The sequence below is a fragment of the Lactuca sativa genome, chromosome 3, assembly GCF_002870075.4.
Source record: "Lactuca sativa cultivar Salinas chromosome 3, Lsat_Salinas_v11, whole genome shotgun sequence".
NCBI classification, from domain to species: domain Eukaryota; kingdom Viridiplantae; phylum Streptophyta; class Magnoliopsida; order Asterales; family Asteraceae; genus Lactuca; species Lactuca sativa.
In genome coordinates, this window is record NC_056625.2 from 298573573 (window position 1) to 298585761 (window position 12189).

Consider the following 12189-nt stretch of genomic DNA (forward strand, 5'->3'; position numbering starts at 1 on the left):
GTACTAAGCAGAGTCGCATCCCGATCGTGAAGGTACGGTGGAACGCAAGGCGTGGGCCAGAATTCACGTGGGAACGCGAAGATCAAATGAAGCAAAAGTACCCTCACCTATTCTAGCATTCTCAAATCTAGCTTTCAAACAGAATTTCGGGACGAAATTCCCTCTAACGGGGGGATGATGTCACAACTGTAAATTTTGAGCCATGTAATCTATACATTCAAGTTAATGTGAATCAAAAACTTCAATCAAATACATCATGCAAGTACTACAAATAGTCATCAAACAATTGGAGACCCTAGAAGTTCTTATTAAGTCTAATTTAGGCTAGAACTTCCTTATTGGATCCAAATGGGCCAATAAGCTTCCAATTAGACTATCATGGGCTTAGAGCCCTAATTGGACTCTAATTGGACCCACACTTATTTATTTTAACATCTTAGGCCATGTTGGGCCTAGAATGAAATGGATTAAGAGCTTTGGTACATGAGAAACCTAAAACTAGTTCAAGAAAAACATAAAAATCCTACTACATTCTCTTAAGCTTAAAACACACCCTAATTAACACTAATATTGGGCTTAGGAGCAAAAAGCCCAAAAATCTTTTTTTCTTCCTTCCCATTCTCGGCCCAAGGCCCAAACCCAAGAAGGAGTTGACTTTCAAGTGACACCTCATCTTTACCCATAGGATATCCATGCATTTTTCTCATTTCTCCATGCATTTCACTTCAAAGATCACTTCCATTCTTCCCTCTCCCTCCCCATTCTTGTTTTGGCCGAGAGCATCACCACACACACACAAAACACTCACAAACTCTCTCTAAAATTCACTCAAGACTTCTTCCTCTTCCCTCTCCAAAATCTCGAGTTCTAGGAAGCTTTCAAGAGGAAATCTCTACAATATTCTTCATCTAAGGTAAGATTATGCATAGATCTATGGTTTAAATTCTTTTGTTATCAAAATCCTTCCCTAATCTATACAAAAATCGTGATCTTACACCCTAGAATCATCTCAAAACTCAAGATCTTCATCAAAGGGAGCCAAGGCCAAAAACACTTCATTCTTCTTCCATCTTTTCTTCCAAAAACCGAGTCAACACCCCAAGGTGAGCTTCATACCCCCTATTTTCTGTTTTTATAAGTTTTGTGGGGGGGGGGGAATACAAGTGAAAGTGTAGATCTATATGTGTTTTGTATGCCTTGTATGATTTCCATGCTTATATGTATGCTTTTATGTGTTTTTATGTTGGATCTAGCCTTAAAACCCATCAAAACCGAGATACATCTTGTGTTAAATGATTTTAGCTTCAAATATATTTCTAAACACAAAGTGCTTCAAGAAAAATGGCTAAGTGGTTTAGTAATAATTTTCTTTGGGTTAAAAACACAAATTTTGGGCCTAAAATGTGAAAAATGCAAAAATAAGGGCCCAAATTGACATTTCACAGATTCTGATGGATGAAGTGTGCCAAAACAGTTTCTATAAATAAATTTCTGGAAATATACTCATTTAGGGGATTAAAAACATAAATTCCAAGCTTAATGGGCTAAAAATGAAAATTTCGGCCCAATAAGGCCCATTATGCGAATTTTTCTGTTTTGGAGGGCCAAAACTGTAACTTTCTGTAAAACAGTGGACTATAAGTGTTCCAAATCCTTTTCAAAGGTTTAAAATGCTTTTTAAATTTAAAAAGGACCAAAGTTGCAAAAATTTTCCAATTTGGGCCAAAATTGTCAAAATTGCGAAAAGATGGGCTAAAACCGAGAAAAACTGCATTTTCAGGGACTTAAACTGTTTTCTATGAAAATATGCTGAAAAATATTAATTTCAATAATTTTTGGTGTTAAAATGTCAAGAAAAATAGTTTAAGGACCAAACCGGGAAGTATTTAATAAAAAGGGTTGAAAATGTAAATTTTACAAATAATGAGGGGCTGAAAACAGAAACATTTCAAGGCTAATTCAATATGTACAATTTGATCAAGTAATGACACCTCGAATATCAACGAAATACAACTCATTACAATACCAAAAGTCGTTGTTAAACGAATTGGCTCGGTCTCGAGCCAATGGAAATCTACAACTACTAACTCTTCGACACTACGAATCATACAAGTAACGTTTGGTAATACATAAACATGCGAGTGTGCACAGACGTCTACGCACCATCTTTGGGCCCCACAAGTGTAAAATCTTGTTCGTTGAGCCTAGCTAGCCCAATGACCTGATCTTAAGGCCCGAAGACATTTTTTTTACGGAGTGTTGGGTTTTACCGATCCGACACAACGTAAATGGACTTTCAATGGCTTGTATACTACTGGTCCCCAAGGGTCCTTTGGTATTGCTAGTAAAGTCTACATTTCATGCGAGGCGGGTCGGGGACCCCTCGTACATTTTATCCCCAACCGGCTAATGGAGTTACCGGGGTCTTCGTGACCTCTTTCTCTTCGGATGTGGGACTACACCTAGTCAGGGCGATTGGATAACGTGATTAGTATGGACGACGCCTTCGGGTTCGTTAGTATAACTATAAACTGGGCGTTTGTGTAATGCGGGTTTGTAGTAAATAATCATGCTCGAGAACCTTCCAACGTCGCCCGGGACTGACACTATACGCTATGCAATGGTTTCAATGTAACATCACGTAATTCAAGGAACTAGGAGAACATCGGGTTTTCCTAGGGTTTTCAACACGTACAAATTTGAAATGCATACATATTCAATGAACATTTTTTTTTACAAGTATAGAAACAAACAAGCATACCTATGGATCTTCACAAATGTTTTCAAAAGCTTATCTTTTCAGAAAATATCGGATTTTCTGGTGGTTTTTCAAACAATACAAACATTCGATTTCAAACACTACTTATGAACTCACCAACATTTCATATGTTGACGTTTTTCAAAATACTTGTATTCTCAGGGAACCAGTGAATCAAGGGAAATCATATTCAGTGACGGTTGCAGTTTATTTTGTATGAATTGAACAAATTAATTTTTGGGAAATGTAATGTTTAAACAATGTATGATATGTAAACACTACTGGTTGTACTATGTTGATGAATGGTGACGAATGTTGTTATGTTTCATATATATTCAATGTTATGGTATTCAATTGAGTCACGACAGCCCCCGGACGTTTCCGCCGTCTGGTTCGGGGGTGTGACACAACTAATGATGGTCGGGTGGTGGTGCGGTTTTTGAAGAAACTATTTTGGAGATTTGGGGTCCCAAAAGCTCTTATTAGTGACCGAGGCACTCATTTTGCCAATGATCAACTAGAGAAGGTGCTAAGGAAATATGGGGTAACCCATAAATTTTCTACATCCTACCATCCACAAACTAGTGGACAAACCGAACTGACGAATAGAGCTTTAAAGAGAATCTTGGAGAGATCAGTGGGAAGCAATCGGAAAGAATGGTCGGACAAGCTAGATGATGCACTATGGGCCTTTCGAACAACTTTCAAAACACCTATTGGTACTACACTATATAGGCTAGTTTATGGAAAGCAATGCAAATGAATGTTCTTGAGGAACTTAGGAATGATGCCTACACTAGCTCTCTAATTTATAAAGAGAAAACCAAGAGTTGGCATGATAAGAGGATCAAGGACAATAAAGAGTTTCATGAAGGGAAAAAGGTGTTGCTTTTTAATTCATGACTCAAACTTTTCTTGGGCAAAATCAAGTCAAGATGGGATGATCCTTTTATAGTGAAGAAGGTGTTTCCACATGGTGCTATAGAGTTATTTTCAAAAGATGGTACCCCTTTCAAGGTCAGTGGACATAGAGTCAAAAGGTATGAAGAAGGAGTCCCAAGAAATGAAGACATGGAAGAAGGGCTATTGCTGGAAGGAAATGCAGCAACGTAGAAGGGAAGGAGTCCAGCTAATGACTCCTTAAAAAGAAGCGCTTCCGGGAGGCAACCCGAGATTAAGAGTTTGCCTTTCTTTTTCCTTTATTTTCTTTTTAATTTCTTAGGATTTGTTTTATTCTCATTTTTCTTCTGAAAATACGTTTTTAAATGATTGCTTAAGGGAAAGCAATGCTTAGAGTGTGGGGTGGTGGTTTAAAAATAAGAAAAAAATCGATTTTTGTTCAATTTGCATGCTTTACTCGCCGAGTACAAGCACAAATCCCAAGAAAATCGCGAATACGCGGGTCTACTCGGCGAGTAGCACTTTTCTACTCGGCAAGTAGCCAACTTACACAGATGGTTTATAATATGTAAAATAAGGGTTTCACTCATTTTTACACACACACCCGCCGTGCACAGCCTCTCTTAAGCAAGTTCTTCACTTTTTGCAAAATATTCAACTTTCAAGAGTCAAGGCACCATGTCCAGAAGAGGTCAAACTTCAAGAGGGGGAAGCCAAGGAGATATCCCGTGGCTATCTTTCCGCCAAATCACCTCGAAATCATCTCAAGCCCGTGCCAGAAACAAGCTAGAAGCTTTAAAGCAGAAAGAGATATACTTACCGAATGCAATAGACTGGGATTGGCTGGGAAAGGTTGGCCCAGAGGAGGAATTGACACCATATTTGGTGAAGGAACGTAACATGGGGGATTCTACCATCATATGTGATGGTTGGCTTCAATTGTTTAAAATCCAGGAACCGGTTTTCGCTGAACTATGTTGGGAGTTCTTTGCTACCATCTCATTCCGGGGTGGTAGTGAGTACTACAATCTTAATACAATTTCTTTTTCTCTTGGTGGGGAGCTGCGACAATGAAGCATGGCTGAGTTTGCGTGGAGGCTTGGAATCTATGACAAAAGCGCCATGCTAAATGAAGACTTTGAAGCTTTCTTGGAAATTTTCCACAAAGATCTCCCCGAGACAGTGGTTGCATCTACCTGGTGGAACACTATTGCCAACCTGGTATACATTCCATCCACCGCGCAGGAGGGCCACATCCGTTCACCAGTCCACCGTCTCATTCATCGCTTTGTCGCCAGCACGATTAACATGCGAAAGGACGATGACAAGGTCCCGACCCTTGACATCTTCTATCTTTGGAGGATTATCACTCCTGATGTTTTCTGTAACCTCCCTTACTGCATCGCGAAATATCTTGCGGAGGGGGCGGTTAAAGAGAATGTGACCTCCAAAATCCATGGAGCAATGTTCGTGACAAGACTTGGAAGGTCCTTTGGGATCTTGGATTTGCAAGAAGCAAGGGCGTTGACGTTCATTTCTCCCCCTCCATTCAACACCACGCTATATAGGAGGGCAAGGATTATGGAGAAGTTTGGAGATTCCTTTTCAATTCCACATGCAGATGAACCGGTTATCTCTGAGGAACCGGGAAGGCGGGTGAGACAAAGAAGCAAGCAGGTACGGGAAGACCCACCGGTTATTCCGGTGGAAGAAGAGAACGATGGTTGGAATCAAATTGAGTACCGGCGCTATTTGGATGATATTGGAAGAGGAGTCAACTATAACAATCAATCATTTGAATATCTCTTCCAACAAATGAACATCGCACCGAGACCCGGACCCGACTACCCCTACATTATGACTTGGGAGGAAAGGATGAGGAGAAGGCATGAAGAAGGAGGAAGTGGAGCTGGAGGAACTAACATGGAGGAAGAAGAATGAAGAATGTTTCTTTTGTGTTTTTAATTTATTTTCGTGATGTTTGATTTGGACAACATGTTAAACTTGGATGATTTTATTTCTTGTTAGGACCTTTATTGCTTTCACTTTGGGTTGCATATTTTTCAGGGTTGGAAGGTTAGGATGCATATAGAAGTTTTAAGGGTCAAGGCTCAAGTGAGGAAGTGAGAAATGTTCAATAAGAGTGTGAAGTTTTGTCATTAAGGTTGAGTCCGTTAGAGTTGGGAGTGATAGAGAGAGTTGCTACTGAAGTAGGGTCACTAAAATACCCCCAATTCAGATCCTTAATCGAGAAGAAAACAAGCTGGAAAAGTTTTTCTCAACACAGCGCCTAATCGCCGAGTGCACAATTTCTACTCGGCGAGTACATGGGTAAATTCGCGACACACTTGCAAGCTGGCAACAAACTCGCCGAGTACACGATTATACTCGCTGAGTTTGTCAACATTTTTCGAATTCCAGAGCTGTTTTGGGCACTTCCACTGTAGTACTTGTCCATTTTTCATGAAGAGTCATTGCTGGAGGTATCTAGGAGCTTTGTCCTACATTCTTGAGTTATTTGCATGTCTACCATACGAGATTTTGACACCGAAGACATGGATGAGTTGTTCCCATGTCTAAAGTCAATTGAAGATGGAGTTAAAGAGAAGAGATATCAACCTAGCGACTGCTAACCTAGGGGAGTTTGTTCCAATTCTCTCTATATTTCATGTTTTTATTTTTCATGCATAATATGCAATGAGGGCATTGCATAAAATAAGTGTTGGGTAGGGGTTGGTTACATCTTAGTAAATTTAGAATCTTAATTTAGGACTAATTATAAAAATTTTGCATACCAAAAATGTGACTTAGGAATTAATTTAGAAAATTTTGGTAAAATGTAATTAGGATTCCATGTTAGAGTTATGTTGATGATTGCATGAAAACCGAAATGTTTAGTTGAGCATATATATGTTCTAGTGCATTTGTGGCTTCCTTATTCTAGTGAAATCATGGGACAAAAACACGACCTCGCTTAGCCCGAAGGATGCAATATGTTTAGCATCGTGTACCAGAAATGTATCCAGGAAAATTATTATCGTTAGCCAATAAAGGTTGAAGCTGAGCGCCCCTGCTTAAGCATGTAGGGTTTTGAGTGAAAAAAGTGAGGTACATGTAAAAAAAAGAGAGAATTACAAGAAAAGTTTGAAGAATTTTGGAGCAATTAAAGTGAAGATCAAAAGATCAAAATTCCAAGAAATTCAAAAAGTTGAAGATACCAAAAATCAAACAACAAGGTGGTGAATTCAAAGAAATCAAAGAGCAAATTCCAAAGAAATAAAGAATTCCAAAGAGCTCCAATGTGGTATCATAAATCATAATTCTAGATTATGTATGCTTGGGTTGCTCAACCAAAAATACCTTGAGGGTAGGAGGTTTTCTGCGGATGGATTCGGAGGGATGCATAAAATGAGCATTGTTCGGGATGAGTGGGAGAATGTTTATGAGGATTGTGAGTATTTAGAGTATGGGGGTATTTAGGAAAATTTTAGACACAAATGCATGCGTTGCGGTCTTGGCATAATGGCTGGGTTAGATTGGAGTTGTTATATATGGTTCTAATATGTTAAAATTCAGTTTTGCTTGGGGGCAAGCAAAAGTCAAGTGTGGGGTATTTTGATATTTGCATAATTAGTCATATGTTTAGCATGCATTTTTATTCATTTTTAGCTAATTATGTGCATAATATGGACAAAAGGTACTTAATAATGCTTAAATTATGTTTTCAGTCCAAAAGGGCATGTTTGGAAGTAAAAGGAACAAGGAGAAGCAATTAGAGATCAAAGATTGAAGAAAGAAGGAATAACACACTCCTACTCGGCGAGTAGACGAGAGTACTCGGCGAGTACCCAAGAAGATTCCAGAAGATAAGTCAAGACTCCTGGCAACATACGGATTGTTCCTGTACTCGGCGAGTCCACGAGTCTACTCGCCCAGTAGCCCCTGTTTTGTGATAACAATAAATACCAAGCCTTTATCCGAATTGGGGGATTTTTTTCTGGCTTTTTGGAAGGAGCATCTGCGATTGAAGAACCCTTTAGTTGAACTTGTTTTTGTGTTTGTTTTTACTGCAACTATGAACTAAATTCGTTTTTTTTTCTGTTTGGGAAGACCAAGTAACTCCTATGGTTTAATTATTACTTTTTGATTGATTGTTTATTGGTGATCTATTAAATTAAATTTGTTAAAGATCCTTATGCGTTAACCACAACTATTTTCTGTTAATTGGAAGACAATTAAGCTGCATGAACATCTCTTAGTTGTTAACCTCATATGTTTATGTGAACACTTATCATATTCTTAGGAATAATGAATATGAAACTAGGATTAACAAGAGAATGGGTAAATTAATGTGTGAGCTTGTTTGAGAAACCAACAAACAAGAGGTTAATTGAAACACCAATTTGATTAACCAATTACAAATCTTATTTAATCCAAATAATTAAACTAGGGAATTAATTAGTTTAAACACTTGATCACTGCTTGAATTAATTAATTGTCTAAGGGTAAGTAGTAATGAACATGAACTTAACCACTATAGCTGGTAACCAATAGCAATTAATCTATCATAAATTCAAAATAACCATAGGAGTGAATTGGTTGAACCTAAACAGAAACATCTTTATAAAATTTGGTGAATTAGTTACTTCTTTTCATTATTTAGTTAATTAAGTGCGTAAGTGGTGTGTTTAAGTTTCTAGTCTTGTAAAACTAGAGAAAAACCCGTTTACTTTTATTACTTGCTTAGTTAAAATTAGTTATTAGTTTAATTTCCGTTCCCTGAGTTCGACACCCTACTTATCCAACTATACCACTAAAAGACAGGTTCACTGCCTTTGTGTGCTAAATTTATTAATTAAAAGTAGGAATAAAACCAGTGCATTTTACACACATCACCTCCCTTCCTTCAATAAATGCAACTCACAAAGTCGTTCCCCAGAAACCTCCAATAAAGTGGAAACAACTTCTTGATGGTGGGGGGGGATAGGTTCCTTCATAGCACATCTTCTCTAGTACTTCATTCACTTGATTAACAGGGTACTTAATTGGGAATGTAGGGGCATCACCAAATTCAAGCACTTTGCGAATAACTTGCTCAGAAACAACTACTTTAGTTCCCTTAACCACTGATTCAATAGAACCAGCTCCATCCGCTCCCTGAGTATTGATTGAAGCATTTTTCCAGAAATCATCAATCAGGTCCTTGAAGATGACTGGATTTGAATGCAAAGCATGAGAGATTCTGCAATTATTCAAACCCACGATCATAGATTTGAATTCTTTATGAACAGCAGGTGGATCCATAAGATATCCAACAACATTGTGATTTTCGAAACACTTTAACTGATTTGCCATTTATCTGCACCAAACTATTCAAATGAGAATATATAAAAATTAAAATTAGAATTTATTTTCTCAAAAAAAACAAGTTTGGTCCAAAATTTTGATTTCGGTCAGTCTAGAGTAGTTTATGGTTGATCAAATTCGAGATTTCGGTCAAAGTCAAGCCTTCCACTGTTTTCGGTCAAACCACATTTGACCAAAACGTTTTTAGTCAGCGTAATTGGTTTTTCGGGTGAATTACTTGATTTCGGTCAAATGAAAGGTTTTCGGTCAAAGCAAATGGGTTTTTGTCGGATCCGGATCAAACCGAAGACTCGAGAAAAAACCCGACAATTCATATGTTGACAGCTTTGCCGGAAATTACCGTCAACACACCGGAGAATGCCATTAGCTAACTGTAAACACCTCAAAAACACAGTAAAAGGGAAGCAAGATGTTCGTACTATGCATACCTAGAGAAAATTTTCAATAAATCGGGTGAGATTTGATGATTTTTTGAACCGAAAATGAAGTTTTCTCGATGAACTGCAGAGGTTTTCGTCTAGGGTTTTTGAGAGAAAGCAATAATTTGATTTTGGTGTGGATATTGAGAAATGAAGCGTAAAGGAAAAGAATCCTTTTATATTTAAAGAGATTGGGTTCTCGGCCTTTTGGGCCACCAAAATCAATGGGCTTCTCTTAAAAACTTAATTCGTTTCATAGATAAACAAACAATAAAATAAAATAAAATTTGAAGTAGAGTAAAATAAAATAAACACACTTAAATAAATAAATAAATAATGCACTCAAAATAAAATATTTTTAGATTTTTAGATTTTATGATTTTTGTTTGAATTTTTTTTTAATTCTCTCCCTAAATTTGTGCATAGAGGAAAAATATGAATAAATTTAACAGAAACAAAAATATAATACGAAATGTACAGAACATAGACTTTTGGGATGAAAATTGTCAAGCAATTCAATATCGTTTATCACTACACACATATATGTTTAACTCTGGTCAATCACCAATATTGTGATCCACTTAAAGACAATGGACATTGACAAATTTGACAAATTATAAATGACATGACATTGTGATTACATTCCTAAACAATATTTATAAATAGACCATTTTGCTGACGAAGACCAAGGATATTGTTGTCCACGTAAATTCAGCAGCGAGATCTACAAACAACCTTTAGTTAATTTAATTTTATGTACACTAGAACGTGTTCCCCAATTCACAACATACCCTAGCAATCAAGGAATTCCAAAGAGCTCTTTACTTTAGGTGAGTGCTCAATTATTTAAGAGATAAGATAGATATAGAGATGCATATGTTATACCCCAGGTCGGATCTTTTTCAATCACGCAGAGGGGATAACAGATGACTAACACAGATAGAGTGATATAAAGATGCATATGTTGTCTCCCAGGTCGGATCTTCCGATCACACAGAGTGGAAAACTTATGACTAACATAGATAAATAGAGAAGTGCATAGAAATAGAGGTGCAAATGTTGCGTCCCAGTTCGAATCTTCCGATCACACAAAGGGGGCAAGATATGAATTACAAAGAGGATAAGAAAGAAAAACAATTTCACACAGACCTACTTTATCAGAACCCCCAATCACCCTATCAGCACCAGAATTAAGGACATAAGTTCATACATCAAAGTAGTGTTGAGCCATAGTTCTAGATAATTAACTTTAATGTATCTCATAGGCTCCCTTGTTTATCTCATTGCTCGATCTATTCAAGCGTCGTATGGTCAGTCCAAATGTAACTATCTAAGTCCATATGAGTTAACACTGTTAAGTCCTTTCATTGTCAGTTGTGTCTAGTCCTTTAATTTTGAATCCTTCGTGCCTACCAGAACATTGAACACAAAGTCTAAACAATTTAGCTTCATTGCATGACACGCATTTCAGATTGCTCTTTAACACTAAACTTCATATCATCCCTAAATTTGTGCATGCAGAAGAAACTAAATAAAGAAATATGCAACATTAAACACACAGAAAATAAAAATAATAAAAAGTAAGTATATATTAGAAACTTAATCTTCAAAACGAATCATTTTTAAAGCCCACAAGCACATCAAAACGAGCTTTACTAAAGGGTTTGGTAAACAAATCCGCCACGTTGTTATCAGTGTGAATTTGTTCCAAACGAATGAGTTTCCCTCATAACAGTCTCGAATAAAATGAATTTTAATGTCAATGTGCTTGGTTTTGGAATGTTGAACCGGATTTTTAGAAATTTGGATGACCGCATCATTATCATAAAAAAATGGAAGTGTTAAGAGAGTTCAAATTGTAATCCAGCAATTGGTGTTGAATCCAGATAACCTGAGAGAAACAGGCTGAGGCAGCAACGTATTCCGCCTCAACCGTTGAGGTCGACACCGTTTGTTGTTTCTTGCATTGCCATGACACCAATTGGTCCCCTAAAAACTGACATCCACCCGATGCAGATTTCCTGTCAAGATCACCCTCCATAATTATTGTCAGCAAAAGGATATAAATCTAAATCGGGATTTTTATGATACCATACACCTAATTTAGGGCTACCTTTAAGGTACCTAAAAATCCTTTTAACAACAATTAAATGGAAAGTTTAGGATTAGCCTGATAACGAGCGCATTAACAGACGTTAAACATGATGTCAGGTCTGCTGGCAGTCAGGTACATCAGATATCCGATCATCGATCGATATTCAGTTTGATCTACAGATTCCCCATCTGGATCTGGAGTCAATAGTGGTCTTTCTGCCATTGGAGTCTAAAAATATTTTGAGTCTTTAAAACCAATCTTTTCTAGCATGTCTTCCACATATTTGCCTTGATGCAATAAAATTATAGTCGAATCCTGTCAACCCTGTAACCCTAGGAACATTGTCATCTCACCCAATGAGCCCATTTCAAATCTTTTCTTCATTAAATCCTCGTACTCTTTGCATAGCTCTGTGTTGGTCAACCTGAAGATGATGTCATCTATGTAGATCTGTACGACAATCAAATTTGCATCCACTTTCTTGATGAATAATGTATGATCGATCGTTCCCCTTGTGTATCCGTGCTCAAGTAAATGTTCAGTTAAGGTAGCATACCAAGCTCTAGGAGCCTGATGCAACCCATATAGAGCCTTATCCAGCTTGTAAACATGATTTGGAAACTTTGGATTGATAAACCCTGGTGGTTGAT